General features: G+C 40.6%; 1 protein-coding gene across 2 annotated transcripts in view; it reads right to left on the reverse strand.

The window, feature by feature from the left end:
• Positions 1 to 7,500, reverse strand: part of LOC106870924 (heparan sulfate glucosamine 3-O-sulfotransferase 1) — a 28,993-nt gene that overhangs the window by 15,957 nt on the left and 5,536 nt on the right. The window lies entirely within an intron of this gene.

Here is a 7,500-nt window from a genome sequence, read left to right on the forward strand (position 1 = left end):
AGTAATGAACTCATTTGCATACAGCCAATCAGAGCAGAGCCACTTTATCCCTTCTTTTCTAGTCAGCAACTTCTCCGTCTAGCACATGTCGTCAATATTTGTAGACAATACGTGTTGTCTCCGGTAATTTTCTTTCATGTAAATAAATCTTATTTAGCTGGTATTTTTAGCACGAAAATTCTGCAGTAAATTTCTTTTGTATAAATAAACGTTTATGTTAATTTAAAAGAGAAAAATCTGAATGTGTCTGTGGCTTACGATTGACTAAAGTTACCAAAATTTTCAAACTTCAATTACTAATAACTCTTGATTTATAGCGACAATTATTTTCACTTCATTAATTAGCCTATAAAATTCGAACAGAAAATTGACGCTGGCAACCAAACAAGAAAGATCCAAAAAATAAAAAATAAAAAAAAAAGATAAAAAAAGATAAAAAAAGACACAAAAAAAAAGATAAAAAAAAAGGAAAAAAAATAGTCACGAAAATGTGTGAGTACTAAAAAATTTCACTTATTATTAGTAAATCATAGATCTATTTATTATAACTAGCTGGACCCGTGAAAAATTCACGGAAAATATAAAAAAATGTAAGCATCTGTAAATCGGAAGTCGCCATTTTGAATGCCAACATTTGTTAACTTGACACGGTGAAGGCGAGCTCTGATTGGCTGTATGCAAATGAGTATGTTATTGGGGTCCGGAACTCTCGTGGGAAAAAAGTTCTCGTGCCGGAACCATTCGGAGTGAGGCACTCAAATTTTGTTAAAGCATGTCTCTAGAAAGTGACTTTGATATAAAACCAGATATGCACGGAATGACATTGGAGATTTTGGAAATATTTCGTCTGCGCTTGAGATCATGGCGCTCTTACACTCCTAACCTTACATCCACATTAGTATTTGATATCTTGCTTCGGCTCTTCTCTGGATCATGTCAGTAGAGAGAGAAGGGCTATAAGATGTTGTGCAAACATTATTGATAGTAAAATCTTGTATAGGAATTGCTGACATTTTGCATGGGCATTTTTGCTTTAATTTTTAATTTTACACTTTTCTAACTTTACATTTTTTTTTATTCGAAAGTCCAGCGGTGAAGAGGAAACATGCAGACCTGAGGTTTTGGAAGCACGTAGTTAGCGATCTACACGTAAGCAGCTCGTGTTAGTCGTCTCCTTATCACCCAAGACAATGCTCAGATTCGGTTGCTACCTGGGTGTCTGAGCAGCTCCATTTGGGAAGAGACCAAGGAGATTCTAGAAAAGGTGAACTAAAAATTGTTTTTATTTCTCTGTATCTGGTCAGTTTAGTGCGACCGCAAAAGAAAAGAAACAGTATTTACAAAATCTGGATGGAATATGAATATCTCACGTTAGATTGTACATATCCTGTGAGATAATAAAAGTGAATCTAGGCTTGAAGACGTACTGCACTTGTTGCTCGTGAACTGAACCGATATAACAGATATAGCCGCTCTTTCAGAGATTCGTTTGGAAGGTGATGGTCAGCTTAAGAAGGTCGGAAGAAAGCGAAACCGAAGAAGGGGCACAGGGAGGTTGGCGTTGATTTTGAAGTTCGATCTGCTATCCCCAAGAAGTTGGTAAAGCTTCTTTTCCCTATAAATTACCGTTTGAAGACTCTGCGTTTGCACTTGAGAGATGGATGATTTGCCATTCTAGGCACTTATTCAGATCAGTCTCGATGAACAGAAAACTACTTTCCACAGAGTAATCGAAGGAAAAGTATTGAAAGTGTTAGACAAGTTTGTCTACCTTGGTAGCACTCTCAGCCGTTCTTGCTCCTTGGATAATGAAATATCTTTAAGAATTCAGACAGCAACCGATTCCTTCAAGGCTCTTGAGTTTTGTGTCTGGCCTCAACATGGCACCACATGGCGAACAAAAGTCGCTGTGTACCGTGCATGTATGGCCGTCGAACGCTCTCAGCAGAGATGGCTGAGGCACATCCTGAACATACATATATACCTACATACATATATATACATGCATACATGAATATATACATATATAGATACATACATCTACACATACATATAGATACATGCATACATACACATACATACACATGTATGTATATACACATACATATGTATGTATGCATGTATGTATGTATATGCATGTATATATATGTGTATATATATATGTATTTATATATATTTACGCATATACATTTAGATATATGTATGCACACACACACACACACACACACATATATATATATATATACATGCAAGAATCCATGCATAAATACATGTACAAATACGTCCCTCTGTCCGTCCATCTGTCTGTCCACACATACATACATACATACATACATACATATATATGTATTATTTATATATTTATACGCATATATATTTATATTTTTGTATGTGGATGTATGTATGTATGTATCTATCTATCTATTTCGGGGGCCCCCAAATATTTTTGACCATCGACTCCTTCATGGAATCCTTGACCCCTCATCGACCCCACCAGGCTTGTACAAGAAAATAAGTAAATAATAATAATAAGTAAACGTGCATTTATCGACTCCTTGAATAACCCCATCGACCCTCAGGGGTCGATTTCGACCACTCTGGAAATCCCTGATCTGTTTGTATGTGTTTATGTATTTATGCAAGAACACACACATACATTAACATACATTAGCTCAGAACTGCGATCTAATGTATTTATTCGGACGCAGTGTATTCGCCGCGCTCATAACAAAGTGACTTCTGTATACGAATGCCCATGTATAGAGCCAATAGAATTTTGAACAGTTATTGAGACATAGAGAGAGTTTACCATGTTTTCATTCTTTAGTAACGTTTAATTCATGATATTATCAGTGCAGTAGTATGGAATTTAGTGATATTTGCGGCATTTAGCTACGCCCCTTTGCGTTTTGAGTCAAATTCTACGCAAGTCAGCTCGCTCTCATATTTTTAGGGCTGTTAAAACCCATTCTGCGATAGGCACACAAACTGAAATTTTTTGGGAGTGGGGGCAGTCAATTACCTCAACACCAGTACTCAACTGGTATTTATTTCATTGACCCTGAAAGTATGAAAGCACGGCCAACTTCGGCGACATTTGAACTCACAATGTAAAGTATGAAAGAAAAGCAATTTGTCCGATGTAGTAACGATTCTTATTTCTTTACTGCCCAGACGGGGCTACATACAGAGGGGACAAACAAGGACAGACAAACGGATTAAGTCGATTATATCGACCCAGTGCGTAACTAGTACTTATTTAATCGACGCCGAAAGGACGAAAGGCAAAGTCGACCTCGGTGGAATTTGAACTCAGAACGTAGCGGCAGACGAAATACCGCTAAGCATTTCGCCCGGTGTGCTAACGCTTCTACCAGCTCGCCGCCTTCAGTGTGGTTATAATAAATACTAATTGTTGCTGTTGATCTTGCTCAATTCATGAATCATTAATGTTTCCGAAGCTATCTCAGCTCAATTCTGAGAATTAAATGATTGTCGTGACTGTTGGTGCTGGAACAGTTATCTTTGGAATTCCAATAAATATTTTACACTCTACCAATATGGTGTTGCGTACGCCTTCAGCTCATCGCAACAGTAGTGCGCTCGTTTGCATGTAAGCACGCGCGCGCGCGCTGTTATAATATTGTTTTATCTTCTATCCAAAATATCAAAACTTTTTCCATTGTTTAAATAATGTTACTACGTTTGTATGATGTGTGTTTTAAAGTTCTTAAACATCCAGAGATATATTGGCCCTGACTTTTTATTTGTATCTTTCAATTGATCTAACGGTTGCTTCAATTACATCAGACAGTTTCGTAGTTTCTGCTGAACCATTTACTTCCCATTTTCAAGTTGATTTAATATATTGTTTATCACTTGTAGAGAAATTGACTTTCTTGATATATGAAACTCAGAATGGCATGGAAAAATTCAGTCTAAAAATCGCAGACAAATGAATTTTTGTATCAGCTGCATTTAAGGGTAGGAATAGATGAACTAATAAGTAAGTAAATCTCAAAAAGCTTGTCAGTCCGCCGCGTGGCCCAGCGGACAAAATGGAAAAGGCTTTGCCCCCGAGGATAGTGAGGGAGATGCGCTGGAACAGCTACACTGATTCACGGGGTTCGCACTTGGGGATAACCATCTCCGTCCCGATAGCAGTGAGCAGGGATGTGACCCGGGGACCGAGAACGCCTGAAGCCTCCACTGCCAGAGGCTCGACCACAAATCTGTTAGAGAGCGGCCGATACGTTGCCAGTTTGCCGTTCTCAACCTTACGAGCAGTGAAGCTTGGGCTGGCAGCTGAATACACAAGGTTGACACTGGAGAAGGTGTCACAACATGTGACACCCTAGATGACGGCCTACAACCTTGGAACGGGAAGATTGTCATGCTGTCTGGCCTTTACCATCCCCTCGGTCTAGCCCCATTGGCTCGAGCTCGGAATGGAAGCCTGTGGCATCTAGGTCATGCTTTATGGAGTCATTGAGAGTCGCATGGTAAGGAAGATGGCCAGCTCTATAATGGCCGAAAGAATCCACAGTGGATCCACAACGGCATTTGCGAGGCTCACAGATCTGGAGGCCAAGTCCCAGGGAAACACCGATGGGAAGTCAGTCGCTATGAAGCTGAGTGACAGTCGAGAGTGATGACACTGCATTGATCCAGGCACCGCTTTGGGGGTTGGGAGGCCGAGCAGAAACATACTAGACGGCGCTGGCCAAGTCAATGTATCAGCCCGTCCAAGATCATGCTGCCCTGGATGATGTCCCATTTGTTCTTTTGAGGAGAGAGGGATGGACGTCCACAGAGCAGAAGTCTAGCTGGCTCCATGTCGCGTCGGTCGCTTCACATTTCCGATCACAGTAGGTTCAATTGAGTTGAGGAGAACACTGCTGATTAGGACACAGCACAAGGTCACTGATGGTAGAAATGCTGGCAGGGCCAGTGAGAGCAGAGCCCGGAAGCCAAGGTCACCATATCTGACGTAAGGTGGCCTATTGCTATCCGGTGTCGTCAAACCGAACATTGCATATCTCTTCAGCGGCTCGTTGGATACAGACGCCGAGGTTTGTGAGGGGGGATGCATGTCTAGCAAGGGCCATTCGAAAATATTTCACACACTGTAACCCCCACCCTATCTTAATTGTTAGTCTAAATGTTTAGAGTAGGATCTACCTCACTATGGAAGAAGTGAAATGAAAGTAAAATGGAGAGGAGAATGAAAAACCGAAAAATAGAAGCGACAAGGAAGTGAATTTGTATTTGTAAATTACAAGAAAAAAAAATGACAACCGCCTGTCAAAAACCTTGCTAAAGTCGTGCAAACCGAATATCGTGTTAAACGAGGGCTATTGTATGTGTATAGGTGTGTGTGTGTGTGTGTGTGTGTGTGTGTGTGTGTGTGTGTGTGTATGGCTCCATTAGCCACTACTGTCTGACTTCTATCTTTCTTCTATCTTTCAGAAAGTCATGTAACCACTCTCCAAATATATATGTATTTGACAGGAAGGACAACAAAAGAAAGAAAAAGACCTCGATATTATGCAAATAGAGGAATTTATCTGTAAAAATATGTGACACTTATTCAGTAGCCATGATAAAACTCCGAGTTTCGGATGCCAGGGTGGGAGCCCACGCCAACATCTCTTCATTTATCTGGCCAATTGAAAATTCCTGTGAAAAATGACAGGAATTTTCAATTGGCCGGATAACTGAAGAGATGTTGGCGTGGGCTCCCGAAACTCGGAGTTTTATCATGGCTACTGAATAAGTGTCACATATTTTTACAGATATATATATATATATATATATATATATATATATATATACATATGCGTGTTTTTATATATATATATATATATATATATATATATATATATATATAGAGAGAGAGAGAGAGAGAGAGAGAGAGAGAGAGAGAGAAAGAGAGAGAGAGAGAGAGACAGACAGACAGAAAGTTATTAATGAGGGATTATTAATCCGCGCAAAACAAATATATACCGGGCTGACATTTTTTTTTTTAATTAGTGAAGAACTCCACGTATTTTTGTAGCAAGGTCTGAGGTTATTGTTCATTACCATTTTCTATTGTAAACGCATGTTTTATTTTCCCAGTTAGGCTGGTCTTTTACACAAACTGTTATATAAGACAAAGTATAAATAATAGTCATCACATATATTTTTAGTGAAGTAAATTATTTACGACAGTAAAAGAATATGTAATGACCATTAGGCGCAAGGGTGGCTGTGCGGTAAGAAGTTTGCTTCTCAACCACATGGTTCCGGGTTCATGCCCACCTTAGGCAAGTGTCTTCTACTGTAACCTCGGGCCGATCAAAGGATTTGGTAGACGGAAACTGGAAGTCGGTCTGGGGCTATTGTAGAAGACTCTTGTCCAAGGTGCTGTGCAATAGAACTAAGCCTGAAAGCACGTGCTTACAAAGCGATCGTCTTAGCCACCTCTATGAAAACACAAATAATGAGCGGTGGGCACTGTCTTGGGACCATTGCTTTTTATAGTCGCTCTCTCAGATATGCCTTCAAGTGCCCGGATAGCCACTCTTGCAAGCTACGCAGACGATACAAAAGTGTCGCAGAAAATACAGAACTCCAGTGATGTTGCACACCTGCAGCAGGAATTGGACTCAGTTTTCAGATGGGCTGAGGATAATAATATGCAGTTTAATGCTGAAAAAATCCAAGCCCTGCGCTACCTACGTCCAAAACTGAATATGAAACTTACAGAGTACACTGGTCCACAGGGAATTTCAATCCCAGAGCCTAAATCAGTGAGAGACCTGGGTATCGACATGAGTGATGATACCTCTTTCCAAGTGCACATTACCAGAATGGCAACAGAGTGCAGACGATTGGCTGGATGGATCCTGAGAACATTCAGAACCAGAGATAAGGAAACCATGATGATCCTCTGGAGGACATTCGTGCTCAGCCGCCTGGATTACTGCTCACAGCTGTGGTCACCCACCAGTCTGAAATTAACAGCAGACCTTGAAGCAATCCAGAGGAGATTCACAAAGAAGATTGTCTCTTTGCAACTGCTCAGCTACTGGGAAAGGCTGAAACAGCTAAGACTCTACTCCCTGGAGAGAAGGCAGGAGAGGTATGCAGTAATATACATCTGGAAGATCCTGGAAGGAATTGTGCCAAATTTTGGCATTGAAAGCTACACCAATGCCAGAACGGGACGACACTACATAGTGCCAAAGATCCCAGCAATGCCATCGCGCTTCAGGACCAGTTACTGCAACAGCTTGGGATTCAGGGGCCCACAGCTTTTTAATATTCTCCCAAAGAGCCTGAGGAATCTGCACAAAGTAGATGTAGGAGTTTTTAAATCAAAGCTGGACCTCTTCCTATCGAGAGTCCCAGATGAACCTACCTCGCGGCAGGAGGTGCAAATGAGGGTTGCTAAATCAAATTCCATTCTTCACCAAGTGCCACATATTGTAAGAGGCTCCCTGTAATAACAGTGTA

Source organism: Octopus bimaculoides, chromosome 3, assembly GCF_046866305.1.
Source record: "Octopus bimaculoides isolate indiv1 chromosome 3, ASM4686630v1, whole genome shotgun sequence".
Lineage (NCBI taxonomy): Eukaryota > Metazoa > Mollusca > Cephalopoda > Octopoda > Octopodidae > Octopus > Octopus bimaculoides.